Below are 14255 nucleotides of genomic sequence, written 5' to 3' on the forward strand. Positions count from 1 at the left end.
TCACGCTGTCGATCGGGAAGAGAGAGAGAGAGCTAGGGTTTTGTCACGTGATCGTCACCGTCAGGGTCTCTAGTTTAGATCACAATGAAAAGATAGCGATGGTTAGGGTTAGGGTCTTGGTTCAGATCACTCACTGTGAGCGATCGGAGAACACTGAAGAGAGAGAGAGAGAGAAAGAGAGTAGACAGAGCTTTGGTCGCTGAAAATCGCCCTAGTTTGCCGGAAATCGCCTCTCTTGTTTGTGTGAGAGAGAAAGAATGAGTGTTCTTGGTTTTATATATATGGCACACTTGTAATAACTGGAAATTATGAAGGGCATTTAAGTCATTTTACGCCTCCCATTTCAGCTGCGCGCATAAGCTCAAATCAAGAAGCAATCCCAGAGCTGCTTACAAATTGAAGTTAAAAATGGCTTAATCAAAGCTATAATCTATCCCTTTAAATTTTACTAAACACACCAAAATAACTCAATTTAAGCTAAAAATTGATTTAAACTGCTTTTAAGTGTTACCAAACAGGTACATTATCACCTATTACTAGTTTACGTTCAAAAGTTATATGTTGTAAACAATTTTGGGGCAAAGAAAATCAATTTTAATAGTTTAAGGTATTAATTGTTAAAATTAATAGTTAATAAAATAAAAATAACACATGTTAATACTTTGAGAGACAAAATAAAATTTTATGTCAAGCAATTGTAATATTATTAAACTACTCGGGATAACATGAAATAGTTTTGATAATTTAAGATATCAATTGTCAAAATTAATAGTTCAAAGGAGAAATTACCAATAAATCCTAAATTTGAGAATGTTAAACCATTTAGTCCTGAAGGTTTTTTGTTGGACTAATAGGTCCTATTTCTCTAAAAGCTTACTATAGGCCTTTTTATGTCAAACATTATTCATCAAACATCAAACATTAGCAACGTCAAAATTATTTATCAAACATCAAACATTAGCAACGCGAGGATTATTCGTATAATGTGGGTGAAAACATTAACAACGTTAGAATTATTCATCAAACATCAAACATTATTAACGTCAGGATTATTCATCAAACATCAACCATTAAACATTAGGATTATTCATAAAACATCAAACATTATTCATCAAACATCAAACACAATCATTAAACGTTAGAATGATTCATCAAACATCAAACATTATTCATCAAACATCAGATTTAGTTTTAAAAAAAAAATTGAAACTATTGCTCGAGATCCATCATCAAATTCATTACAACATTAGATCGATCAGATTCATCAATCGAACATCGACACCATCGCCTCTGTTTTATCCATCCATCAACATTATGTATATATATAATCAATCCCTATTATTTTATATTTTAGGATCGTAAAAAGTAAGCGAACCTATGTATATATATATATATATACTAAACGAAATCGAACAATATGGATTCACAAAATCCTCAAACGATCCTACGGTTATGTGAAGCGATTTGCCAAATCGGGATGATGGTGATGGTTTTGTATATTACAATGGATCGCCGCCTAGGGTTTCGCGAAATCGACATTGTTGTTGCCCTGTTGTCCGAATCGTTTGCAGAGTCCATAATGTTTCTTGCTGGCTATGAAACTCTGTTGGGTTTATTGGTGAAGCCGTACTTTTTTGTGGGGTTCATGGGTTTTTGAAGTTGCAGAGTAGTCTCTGTTTTTTGAATGTCATTTTCCCGATAGAAGCGTGAGGCATTACGGCATAGTGAAACTTCACAGAAACGTCTCTTTTGTTTATATTTTTCATTCCAAAATCATATTTTTTTTTCAAGCTATTTTCTTATTTGGTGTTTGGTTCGTAGTGGGTGACAGGGGAAATGGATAACAATGTTGTGACTTGACTTGTTCTTCTTTATAGAACAGTGATGTTTGATCGGGAAAAATTGTTTAGTTTGACGGATGATTTTTAGTGTTTGTTTGATGATGTTAATGCTGATATTTTGATGATGTTTGTGGGTGTTTCACGATGATCAGATTATCAAAACATCATCAAATCAAGAACACCCAATAGGTCCTAACATCATCAAAAATGTTTGATGATTAAATTTTTTGTTTTGGTGTTCGATGTTTTAGCATATGTGTTTGTGGGTGTTTGAAACATCATAAAAAAAGTATATAATCTGATGTTTGTTTGATGATTATAATGTCTGATGTTGATGATAACCGGATGAACACCCACAAACATCGGATGAACACCGTTAAACATTAGGGTTATTTTAATCGTTATTTTGATGTTTAATCGTTGTTAAAAAAATTGTTTAATCATTATTTTTGATGTTGTTTTGATGATAATGTTGTGATGTTTAGTTTCAATTTTTAAAAAAATAAATTTGATGTTTTAATGTTTGATGAATAATGTTTGATGCTTGATGAATAATCTTAATGTTTAATAGTTGTGTTTGATGTTTGATTATAATGTTTGATGTTGGATGAATAATTCTAACGTTGATAACGTTTTCACCGAAATTATACGAATAATTCTGTCGTTGGTAATGTTTGATGTTTGATAAATACTTCTGATGTTACTAATGTTTGATGTTTGCTGAATAATGTTTGACATAAAAAGGCTTATAGTAAGCTTTTAAAGAAATAGGACCTATTAGTCCAACAAAAAACATTTGGGACTAAGTAGATTAACATTTTCAAATTTGAGATTTATTGGTGCTTTCCCCTAGTTCAAATGTATAAAGTGACACAAGTATAATAATTTGCAAAAGCAAAATAAATTTTTTCGATTTATATATAATGCTATATATATGAAATTTTTGAGGGTTATGTTATACACATTCATTTTGAGATGTGTACCATATACAAAATAATGAATCATAATCAAATACTATATAAGGTATAACTAAATACTTTTTCTATTATAATCAAAATAATAATCACAGTATGTCCATAATCAAGATGACAATCTGTCATAACTAACACCATAATAGGTCATAATTAAGATCACAAATTTTAAGAATTAGTTGTTTTAGTTGATTTTTTTGACTTTTTACAAAAAAAAAAAAAAAAAAAAAAAAAAAAAAAAAACCAAAAAATGGAGAGAAGAGTTAACTTTTTGATAGTGACTTTTGATTTTTTTTTTTTGATAATTTTATGTTTCCAAACTTGAGTGTTTGGTTTTTTTTTTTCCCTTACTTTTTGGCTTTTCACAAAAATATTCATAAAAAATAGAAAAATGATGGGACAACTAGTAATAATATTGGTTTTAATTTTCTGAATTTAATTTTTTAAAAATTGAATTTTTTGTTTTTCTTGTTTTTTTTTTGTTTTTAGTGAATATTTTTAAATTTTAATTTTTTTAAACTTTTTTAGATGTACGTTACTTAGATGTATCTAAAAAGTAAAATATTTTAAAAAATCAATAAATATATAAGAATACAAAAATGTACTAAATTTTCGTATTTGTTTTTGTATTTTCGGTATTTAGTAAATTTTTTAAAGATTTTTTTCACAAATATTATACTTTTTAAGTGTATTTATGTTAAGTGTATTTAAAAATTTTAAAAATTACTTAAAATATTTAAAAAATTTAATAAAAACAAAAAAAAATACGAAAAATAAAAAATTTTAATTTTTTGAAAAATAAATCCTAAAAATTCAAATCAAACAAGCTAAGATTTTTTTACTTTTTAACTTTTTTATAAAGCCATCAAACCGAATTACTTACCTACAAAACCGCTGTCATAATTTTTTCCCCTTATTTTTATAATCTTCTTTGTGTTTCCTTTGCCCTGATGACGTGAAAGTTCAGGGGGAAATTGCAAATTAATGGTAAGACTAAAAAAAAATTGCAAAATCTTAAAAAACATTTATCATTTCAATTATTAAAGTCGATAACTTTTATCATTAATCTGTAATTTATTTTTAAAAACTTATACTGAATTGTAATTTCTCCAAAGTTAAATTATAGTCAATTTTCCCTTTTGATGGGAGCCCCCCTTGCTCTAAAGTGCATAAATTATTCTATAGAATCTTATATTTTTATGTGATGTCTTTCCAAATGTATTGGGTTATGTAATTAGTTTTTTTTTTTTTTTTAATTTGAATCTTCTCCCATATTTTAGACAAAATAATTTTGTATCCCCTTATCATAACTTATTATATTAGGGACACATATTTACCTAACAAGTAATAGGTTCAAAAATAATAAGTTCCACAGAGAGAGAGAGAGTCGAGCTTCTCTCTTTAGGAGATTTTCAACAGTTCTTCGGCGATACTTCAACAACTTCCTTTACACTTCTAAAGTGTAGATCTACATTCCTAGAGTATAGATCTGCTATTTTAAAACGTAAATCTGAACTTTTTATGTCTGAAATTAGGGATGTTCAAATTACCTAGTGAACCTAAGAATTGAACCAAACAACCTCTTTGGGTTGGGTTAGTTTGTTTTTTAAGTGCATTAGTTTGGTTTTGGATTTTCAAATCATCAAAATGATAGGATTGGGTTTGTTCTTAGTTTAGGCTTTACTGAAACCGGACCAATCCGAGAACCGAATCTATTTATATATATTTTAAGATTTTATTTGTATTAACATGTCTTCACCTTATTACTCTATTACAATGGACTTGATTACACTTAATAATTTTCATATATAAAGATTATTAGGTATACGAATGAAATATTAGAAGCTTGAGTCAAATTTCGCGGTTAATTTAATTTGTATTTTTGTATTAATGGATTTGATTTATATTTATTATATTTAAACTTGAGTTTGATTTAATTTGTATTAGCTTGCATTAAATAATATTTTATTTTTTGTTTGTGTTTATGTTTAAATGTTAAAGACTTATTTATTTTAATTATTTATTATTGATTGATTTGCTTCTTTTTTTCATATAGTGGAATGGTGGTTCCAATCCAAACCAACTTGAGCTATATTGGGTTGGGTTGGTTCTAGTGCATGATTGGTTTGATTTTGGGTCTAAAAACTTGGAACCGATCATAATTGGATTGGTTCCAAATTTAGTGTCAAACCAAACCAAATGGACCTATGAACACCCCTATCTGAAATAGGGATTTGAGAGTTTCTTTCCTGATTTTTATATAGATTTTTTTGATTTTCAACACCTTTAATGGTTTTCTCCTCTCTCAAAACTTCCCCCATACCATTGTGGGTATACTTCCTCATCAACTTTAATTTCTAATGTTGTCCAAAGTATGGTGGCAGTAGAGGAATTGGACAGCAATGACGGGGACGACGTTGATAAGGATGGCGGGCTTTCAAGCAAATCTTGCTTGGTTTGATGCTAATCTTACTTTCCAGACTACATCTTTAATAAGAAGATCAGTGATTTTCCTTAGCTCATAACTGATTTTTTTGACGGATTTATTGTTTTTTGTTGTTTGTTTTTTTATTTTTTTATCATTTTGTTGTATGGCCCTTGGGGGTCTTATTTCTGTATGATGTTATTTTTAATATAAATGTTTTCTATGGTCTCAAAAAAAAAAAAAAAATTGCCCAATAAGCCAGACCTATTAATTATTTGGGGGAATTACTTGTTAGTGGTGTGTTAAAAAGTTATTTACAAAATTATGAAAAAAATTATAATTTTATATATTAATATTTATAATGAATATCATTAATATAAAAATAATTTTTTAGATATAGGCTGACATTTTCCTAGATATTTGAACACGATAGATAGACATGTTTGATGTTGATTGATTATTGTTGTGGATCCCAATCCTTAATATCAAATATCAATTTTTTTCCCCGATAATATTATCATGGGTAAATTATCAACACCCCTCCTAATTTGACTAAAATACGGATTCTAATTGAGGTTTGAGAAATTATAAATTATCCTTTAATGTTTATACTTGAATAACAAATAAGGAGGTTATTCGTTATGCAAATATAAACCTCAGGGGACAATTTGTTATACAAATATAAACCTCAGGGGACGGGATGTAATTTCTCAAACTCCAGGAGAGAATCTGTATTATAGTTAAACCTTGAGGGGCTGTTGGTAATTTGCCTTATTATCAAAACATATTCTCAGTATTCTGTAAGGGTTAAGTTTTAATTTCATTTGGTTGAGTCTAAACATAGGATGCTTTGCTTGAATCACAAAATCATTTTATTACACTTTTATTTTTCATTTTATTAATATAAATCTTATCTTTGAAAGTACCATTAAAGACACAAAACTTCAAAAATATTAAATCATATTTCTAATTTCACCACCCCTTCCATTTCGGTCTAATACCTCTCCCCTCCCTTTACTCCTTGTTACCACATTTGCCACATTTCCTCGTCTTATCAATCGTTGCAAGCTTTTTCCTCTTCTCTTACCCACCACTTTAGTTGGCATCATTGCACCATCTCCATTGGTAGCTAAAATTAGAGCTTGTCTAGAAGTAGTAAAGTAGTGTGTGCATAACAATGTGAAAGCAGTTACTATTCTCACAAATCTTTTATTGTTAATTCAGTGGTTGCAAAATAGTAGTAGGAAGGAATCAGACTTGACAAACCTTTTGCAAAACTTATGTTATTTTATGTTTGTATTATCAAGGTCCTTAAACAAAATGTAAAGATGACTCATGTATTGGCTAAAGCAGCCTTAGCAGAAGGCTGAAAAGTGTGTAGTCTGTATAATAGGAAAATGAGTGGGTGCACTAATTAATACTACCACTAATGATGTGGCAGTGGGTCCCACCCACTGTCACAATGTTTTTATGCCTTGTTTTTTTTTTTTTTTTTTGTTAAAAGTGGATGCCAACTCATTAGTGATGCTTTAGAGCACCACTTTTAGTGGAATGTATCATTGCTGCTGTATAATATATATATATGCTATTATCTCGATTTTACTAAAAAAATATAAAAAAAAAAAAGATGTCTCATATCGAGACCTCCATCCCTAGAAACTCTAGCCTTGTCGCCACATTTGCCAACACCATGGAGCCTTAGATCTTGAGACAAAAAGAGAAAAGAAAAGATGGCAAGTGTAAAGAGATATGTGAGGATAAGGTAGAGAATAAGTTTGGAATATTAGGTGTAAGGGGATAAAATTAATTTGTAAACCTATTTAATTGGTGTAATAATTAATGGAACCCTAATACGCATCTTTAATTTCTCTTCTTAAGTAAAAAGATAAATTATAAATACACATCTTAAGATTTATTTAAAATATAGATTACCATCAGTGATTTGACAAATTATAAATATCCACTCATCAGAATTTGTTATTTTAGTTAATTAGAATTTTTTAATTTGTTTTCAAACTAAATTATTTACCTATTTTCATTAAGTAAAATTAACAAAAAATGATATTTTAATCATTATATTAATGTAGGTGTATAGTTTATGTCTAAAATACCATTTTTATTAAGTTTAATAACTAATATATCATTTTTTTGTTAAATTTATTTAATAAAAATAGATAAATAATTTAAATTAAAAATAAATCAAAAGATTAAAATTTACAGTAGTAAACACTCCCGCTGCAGTGCACTTGCTGAGACATATGTGCCAAACAGATAGTACATAATACATGCAGAGGGAAGTGTGACACCTTTAACCTAGTGACTTAAGGTAGAATATTTCATGTGATTCTTAGGGATACATGTCCTCACTTTATTTTGCCACTTGGTATCCTTGTGGTGCCAAAGAAACCCTATAAATAGGACCTATTTCTTAAGGTCCAAGGGAGGATTTCTGGAAATTTGGGGGAGATACTGTCCATTTGTGCACTGCCATTCCTTTTTTCTTGAGTCACTTGCTTTACTCTGACCTAACTGCTCATCATTCAGTCCTTCCACTATTATTGAACCATTGACATAGTTTTGTCTCTCTAATTATTCTCTTAATCATTGCTCACATCGAGCCCCCTTATACTCTCAAATCAAAATAAGTTGTAATTACCCTCTAAAAACTGTAACAACCAGTCCCATTATCCCACCAATTTGGCAATGGTAGAGGGCCACAATTTTTGTGGCTCAAATGACTCAAAACTGCCAAAACGACGTCGTTTTGACATGTTATTCTTTTGTGCATGTGCAAATGAATTCCACCTTCTACGTCTTTTAGTGGTTTAATGGCAAATAGTCTTGAGACAAAAAAATTAAGCAGAAAGAAAAGTAAGACGGGACAGTAAAAACTTGAAAGAAAAAAAAAAAGAAAACAAAGGAGAAAATAAAGATAAAAATGGAAAATGACAGAATTATTTGAAAGTTTGAAATGAAATAATTCAACTTCACCTAATCAAATGTAGCAGTACTGCTTTTCCCTTATAACTATTGTATAGATTTGGCTAGAGAAAAGCTAATCTTTTTCTCCAGTGTCCCTTTCCTTTCGAAGATGATACATTCCTTTAATTTGAGAATTCTAAAAAAGTATTAATAATGTGAAAAAGAAAAAAAATTAAGATTAAAATATCACATCACATAAGACCCATATACTAATTAAAATTATTAAAGCTCTTAACTGGAACTCCTAATCTTTTTTCCCTTACATTTTCACCTAATCAAATGTAGCAGTATTGCTTTTTCCTTATAGCCTAGTATAGATTTGGCTAGAGAAAAGCTAAGAGCATCCACAATGGACGCATTAGCAGTCTTGTTAGTGTCAGTGGCCAAATTTTAGATAGCTACAGTGACATTTGGATGCCACAATGGATGCATTAAGTAGTGTGTTAGTGGGTTTTGTTAGCATCAGTTGCTAAATTATTTGTTAATTGCGGCTAGTGATTTAGCTAGTGCAGTGAAGCGTTTTTTTTGTGTTACGGGTTGACCGGCCGGTTGACCGGTCAACGGAATTTATTTATTTTTTATTATTATTTTTTTTTTACATGTTAGGATTTTTTTTTTACTTGAAATTTAATTTTGGCCTTGAAATTTTTGATTAAACTAAATTATTTATTTATTTTATTTATTATATACACATATATATATATATATATATATTTAACGCACACCTTAACACATCCATTGCACCACCACTCACTTTCTAAAATTAATAAACTCTTAACACATCTTAACAAACATTTTTGGGCCCCACTTTTATTACTTTTTGTCATATAACACACACTTTAACAAACAATTTTGACTATCCCATTATGGATGCCCTAATCCTTTTCTGCAGTGTCCCTTACATTATCACCAATGACTAGTTTATGTTCAAAAGTTATAATGTTGTAAACAATTTTGGGGCAAAGTAAATCAATTTTAATAGTTTAAGGTGTTAATTGTTAAAATTAATAGTTAAGAAAACAAAAATAACACATCTTAATACTTTGAGAGACAAAATAAAATTTTATGTCAAGCAATGGTAATATTATTAAACTATTCGGGATAACATAAAATAGTTTTGATAATTTAAGATATCAATTGTTAAAATTAATAGTTCAAATGTATAAAGTGACACAAGTATAATAATTTGCAAAAACAAAATAATTTTTTTCGATTTATATATAATGCTATATATATGAAATTTTTGAGGGTTATGTTATATACATTCATTTTGAGGTGTGTATCATATACAAAATAATGAGTTATAATCAAACACTATATGAGGTATAACTGAATACTTTTTCTATTATAATCAAAATAATAATCACAATATGTCTATAATCAACATGACAATGAGTCATAACTAACACCATAATATCTCATAACTAAGATCACAAATTTTGAAAATTAGTTATTTTAGTTGACTTTTTGACTTTTTACAAAAAATACGTACAGAAAAGTAGAAAGAAGAGTTAACTTTTTGATAGTGACTTCTGATTTTTTTGATAATTTTATATTTCCAAATTTGAGTGTTTGGGGTTTTTTTTCCCTTACTTTTTGACTTTTCACAAAAATATTTATAAAAAATAGAAAAATGATGGGACAACTAGTAATTACTGTGTTTGATTTCTATTTTCTGAATTTAATTTTTTAAAAATTGAGTTTTTTATTTTTCGTATTTTTTTTATTTTTGGTGAATATTTTTAAAATTAAATTTTTTTTTTATATTTTTTTAGATGTACATTACTTAGATGTATCTAAAAAGTAAAATATTTTAAAAAATCAATAAATACATAAAAATAAATTTTTGTATTTGTTTTTGTATTTTTGGTATTTAGTAAATTTTTTAAATATTTTTTTCACAAATATTATACTTTTTAAGTGTATTTAAAAATTTTAAAAATTGCTTAAAATATTTAAAAAAATCAATACAAAAAATACAAAAAATAAAAAATTTAATTTTCTAAAAAATGAATCTTAAAAATTCAAATCAAACAAGCTAAGATTTTTTTGCTTTTTGACTTTTTTATAAAGTCCTCAAACCAAATTACTTACCTACAAAACTGCTGTCATAATTTTTTGGAAAAATTAGTCTAAGGTCCCTCTTCCATTTTTAGTAATGGGAGAGGTCCACGATATATTTTTTTTATAGTCTAAGGTCCCTTCATATATCACGCTCAGTCTCTCATTCACTCTCTCTCTCTCTCTGTCTCTCTCTCGTCAAAACCTTTGTCTCTCTTCTTTCTTCGTTACATTCATGGCAGAGAAATTAGGGGTTTGGCTCGATGGCGACGATCACCAACACTTCTGCTAAAGATCTTCTCACTGTTGTTGCGATCGATTCCATCTCTGTTCTCATTGAAGCTGTTACAAAGAAGTTTCTAGAACTCTGTGGAGAACATATGGATCTTGCATCAATAACAACGATGTGAACGACATGTTCACCCAGGCGCCTTCCTTCGGGATCAAATCCAGCTCCGGTGAGGTTGGCGCATCACAACCAGCCTAAGTGTTTGAGAAAAAGTTTAAGAGACATAAAGAGCTTCTCAAGAAGTTCACTGAAGCTACTGTGTAGCCCAACTGTTCAATTGTTATGAATTTTCAATCTATGGTACTTTCTGTTTGCACCTATAACACAAATAATTAGTTGGTAATACAAATAAACAATGATGAACAACTGTGAGAGAGAGGTTTTTTTTCTTCCCCTTCTATTTTTCACCCTCATTGTGCTGTTTACGTTGTGAATTCTTGTTGTGATGCTTTGTGTTGGCTTTTTGATCAATTTTCTCTGGTTGAGTCAAAACACAATTTTCTTTGGTTTAGTCAAAACACTGAGAAATTTGTGAATAAATCAAAGAAAATTAGTCCAAAACCAGAGAAATTTTAATTTTCTCTGGATTTCTATGTGCTCTCTCAAAGAACTTTGTGTCTGATTTTATAATGCTTACACATCTCCAATACTAGATATTTAATTCATACATGAATGGAGAACTCTACAATTGTTCTAGAAATGTAACTTGAAACGTGTATAGAAACATGCATATTCATCTTCCACTCTTTAACTTCCATGTAGGATGCATGAATCAAGTTTAATTTTAAAAATAATCAAATCTGGTGAGGTTTGAATTTAAAGCAAATTAGATTAATTGTTACTAAATAGGACTAGATTTGTGCAGACTTGACAGTCAATTTTGATAATCTATCATTGTTTCTGGTTAAAATTTTTTTATTTATTTATTGTTGTTCTTGAAAACCCATCATTGGACCTTCTTCAGTTCAAGAAAAACATTAGCTCCATTTCATACAATCCATGAAAGCCTAGCTACATATGCTATAACATAATCATATAACTTTCCCATAGTGGATATGCCAATTAATTCTTTTCACTATATATTATGATTCAATTTATGATTCTGTTGATTGTCTTCAATCTCAAAGAAATTTCAATTTTCTCTGGTTTGAACCTAGAGAAATTCTCTATATGTAATTTTGTTAATTTTCTCTGGATGTGGCAGCGGAGGAAGATGAGGAAGAGAGTTGTCGTCGTCATTGACAGCATTGAGATCAATCAAACCACACATCTCTGTAGGGAAATTTTCTAGAAGAAAAGAAAATGTGGAATTGAAAAGAAATGGAGGAGAGATTGAGATATGTTCATATATACAAATATAGATATATTGTGAGCAAATCAAATTAAATTTTCTCTGCACTGTGTGAATTTTCTCTGAATGTGGGAACTATGTGAATTTTCTCTGGTTGTGATCATTGTTTGTAATTTTCTGAATTTTCTCTGGTTGTATAAATTTTCCTTACCTATGATCACTTTGTGAATTTTCTCTGGTTGTATGAATTTTCTCTGGTTGTATGAAATTTTTCTAGTTGTGATCACTGTGTGAATTTTCTCTGTGCTCTCTCTCAAATTCTCTTCTTTTTTTGGAATTACAACCACCTCTCAGCAGGTTTGGCCCCTTTATTTATTTATTTATTTAATATATCATCTTTTATATCACTTTTTTAAATCCAGAGAAATTCTTGCGAAAACTAGAAAAATTCTCTGAAAATCCAGAGAAAATCTCTAGACTGGAATCTAGAGAATTTCTTTAGATCAATTTTTCTCTAGAGAGAAATTCTTTGGGCCGAATTTTCTCTGGATTGAATTTTCTTTGGAGAGAAATTCTGTGGACCGAATTTTTTCTGGATTGATGTTGAGGAATCTTAGACATTATAAAAATATTTGATGTCCTTTATACTATAAAATCTTAATACCAGGGACCTTAAAAAAAATCCCCTAATTTTTCCCCTTATTTTTATAATGTTCTTTGTGTTTCTTTTGCCCTGATGATGTGAAAGTTCAACGGGAAATTGCAAATTAATGGTAACTAAAAAAATTTGCAAAATCTTAAAGAAATTTCATCATTTTAATTATTAAAGTTGATAAATCTTATCATTAATTTGCAATTTATTTTTGAAAACTTATACTGAATTGTAATTTCTCAGAAGTTAAATTATAGTCAATTTTTCCTTTTGATAGGTGCCCCTTGCTCTAAAATGCATAAATTATCCTATAGAATCTTTTATTTCTATATGATAAATGTCTTTCCAAATGTATCGGGTTATGTAATTGGTTTTTTTTTTTTTTTAAATCTTCTCCCATATTTTAGACAAAATAATTTTGTATCCCCTTATTATATCTTATTATATTGGGGCCACATAATTACCTAACACGTAATAGGTACAAAAATAATAAGTTCCACAGAGAGAGAGAGAGAGTAGAGCTTCTCTCTTTAAGAGATTACAGACAGTTCTCTGGCGATACTTCAACAACTTCCTTTACACTTCTAAAGTGTAGATCTACACTTCTAGAGTATAAATCTGCTATTTTAAAGTGCAAATTTGAACTTTTTATGTCTGAAATTAGGAATGTTCAAATTACCTAATGAACCTAAGAATTGAACCAAACGACCTCTTTGGGTCAGTTTGTTTTTTAAGTGCATTAGTTTGGTTTTGGATTTTCAAATCATCAAAATAATAGGACTGGGTTCGTTCTTAGTTTAGGCTTTACTAAAACCGAACTAATCTGAGAACCAAACCTATTTATATATATTTTAAGATTTTTTTTGTATTAACATGTCTTCACCTTATTACTCTATTACAATGGACTTGATTACACTTAATAATTTTCATATATAAAGATTATTAGGTAAACGAATGAAATATTAGAAGCTTGAGTCAAATTTTGCAGCTAATTTAATTTGTATTTTTGTAATAATGGATTTGATTTATATTTATTATATTTAAACTTGAGTTCGATTTAATTTGTTTTAGCTTGCATTAAATAATATTTTACTTTTTGTTTGTGTTTATGTTTAGATGTTAAAGACTTGTCTATTTTAATTATTTATTATTGATTGATTTGCTTCTTTTTTCATATAGTGGAACCGTGGTTCCAATCTGAACCAACCTGAGCTATATTGGGTTGGGTTGGGTTGGTTCTAGTGCATGATTGGTTTGGTTCTGGGTCTAAAAACTTGGAACCGATCATAAATGGGTTGGTTCCAAATTTATTATCAAACCAAACCAAACAGACCCATGAACACCCCTACCTGAAATAGGGGTTTGAGAGTTTTTTTTCCTAATTTTCATATAAATTTTTAAATTTTCAACACCCACAATGGTTTTCTCCTCTCTCAAACCTTCCCTTATACCATTGTGGGTATATTTCCTCCTCAACTCTAATTTTTGGCAGTATCCAAAGTATGACGGTAGTGACAGAATTGGGTAGCAACAACGGGGACGATGTTGATGAGGATGACGGGCTTTCAAGCAGATCTTGCTTGGTTTGATGCAGATCTTACTTTCCAGACTACATCTTTAGGAAGATAAGGTATTTTCCTTAGCTCATAGTTGGTTTTTTGGATGGATTTATTGTTTTTTGTTTATTTATTTATTTATCATATTGTTGTATGATTTGTATGGCCCTTAGGGGTCTTATTTCTG

Source organism: Camellia sinensis, chromosome 2, assembly GCF_055761805.1.
Source record: "Camellia sinensis isolate YWXY chromosome 2, ASM5576180v1, whole genome shotgun sequence".
NCBI classification, from domain to species: domain Eukaryota; kingdom Viridiplantae; phylum Streptophyta; class Magnoliopsida; order Ericales; family Theaceae; genus Camellia; species Camellia sinensis.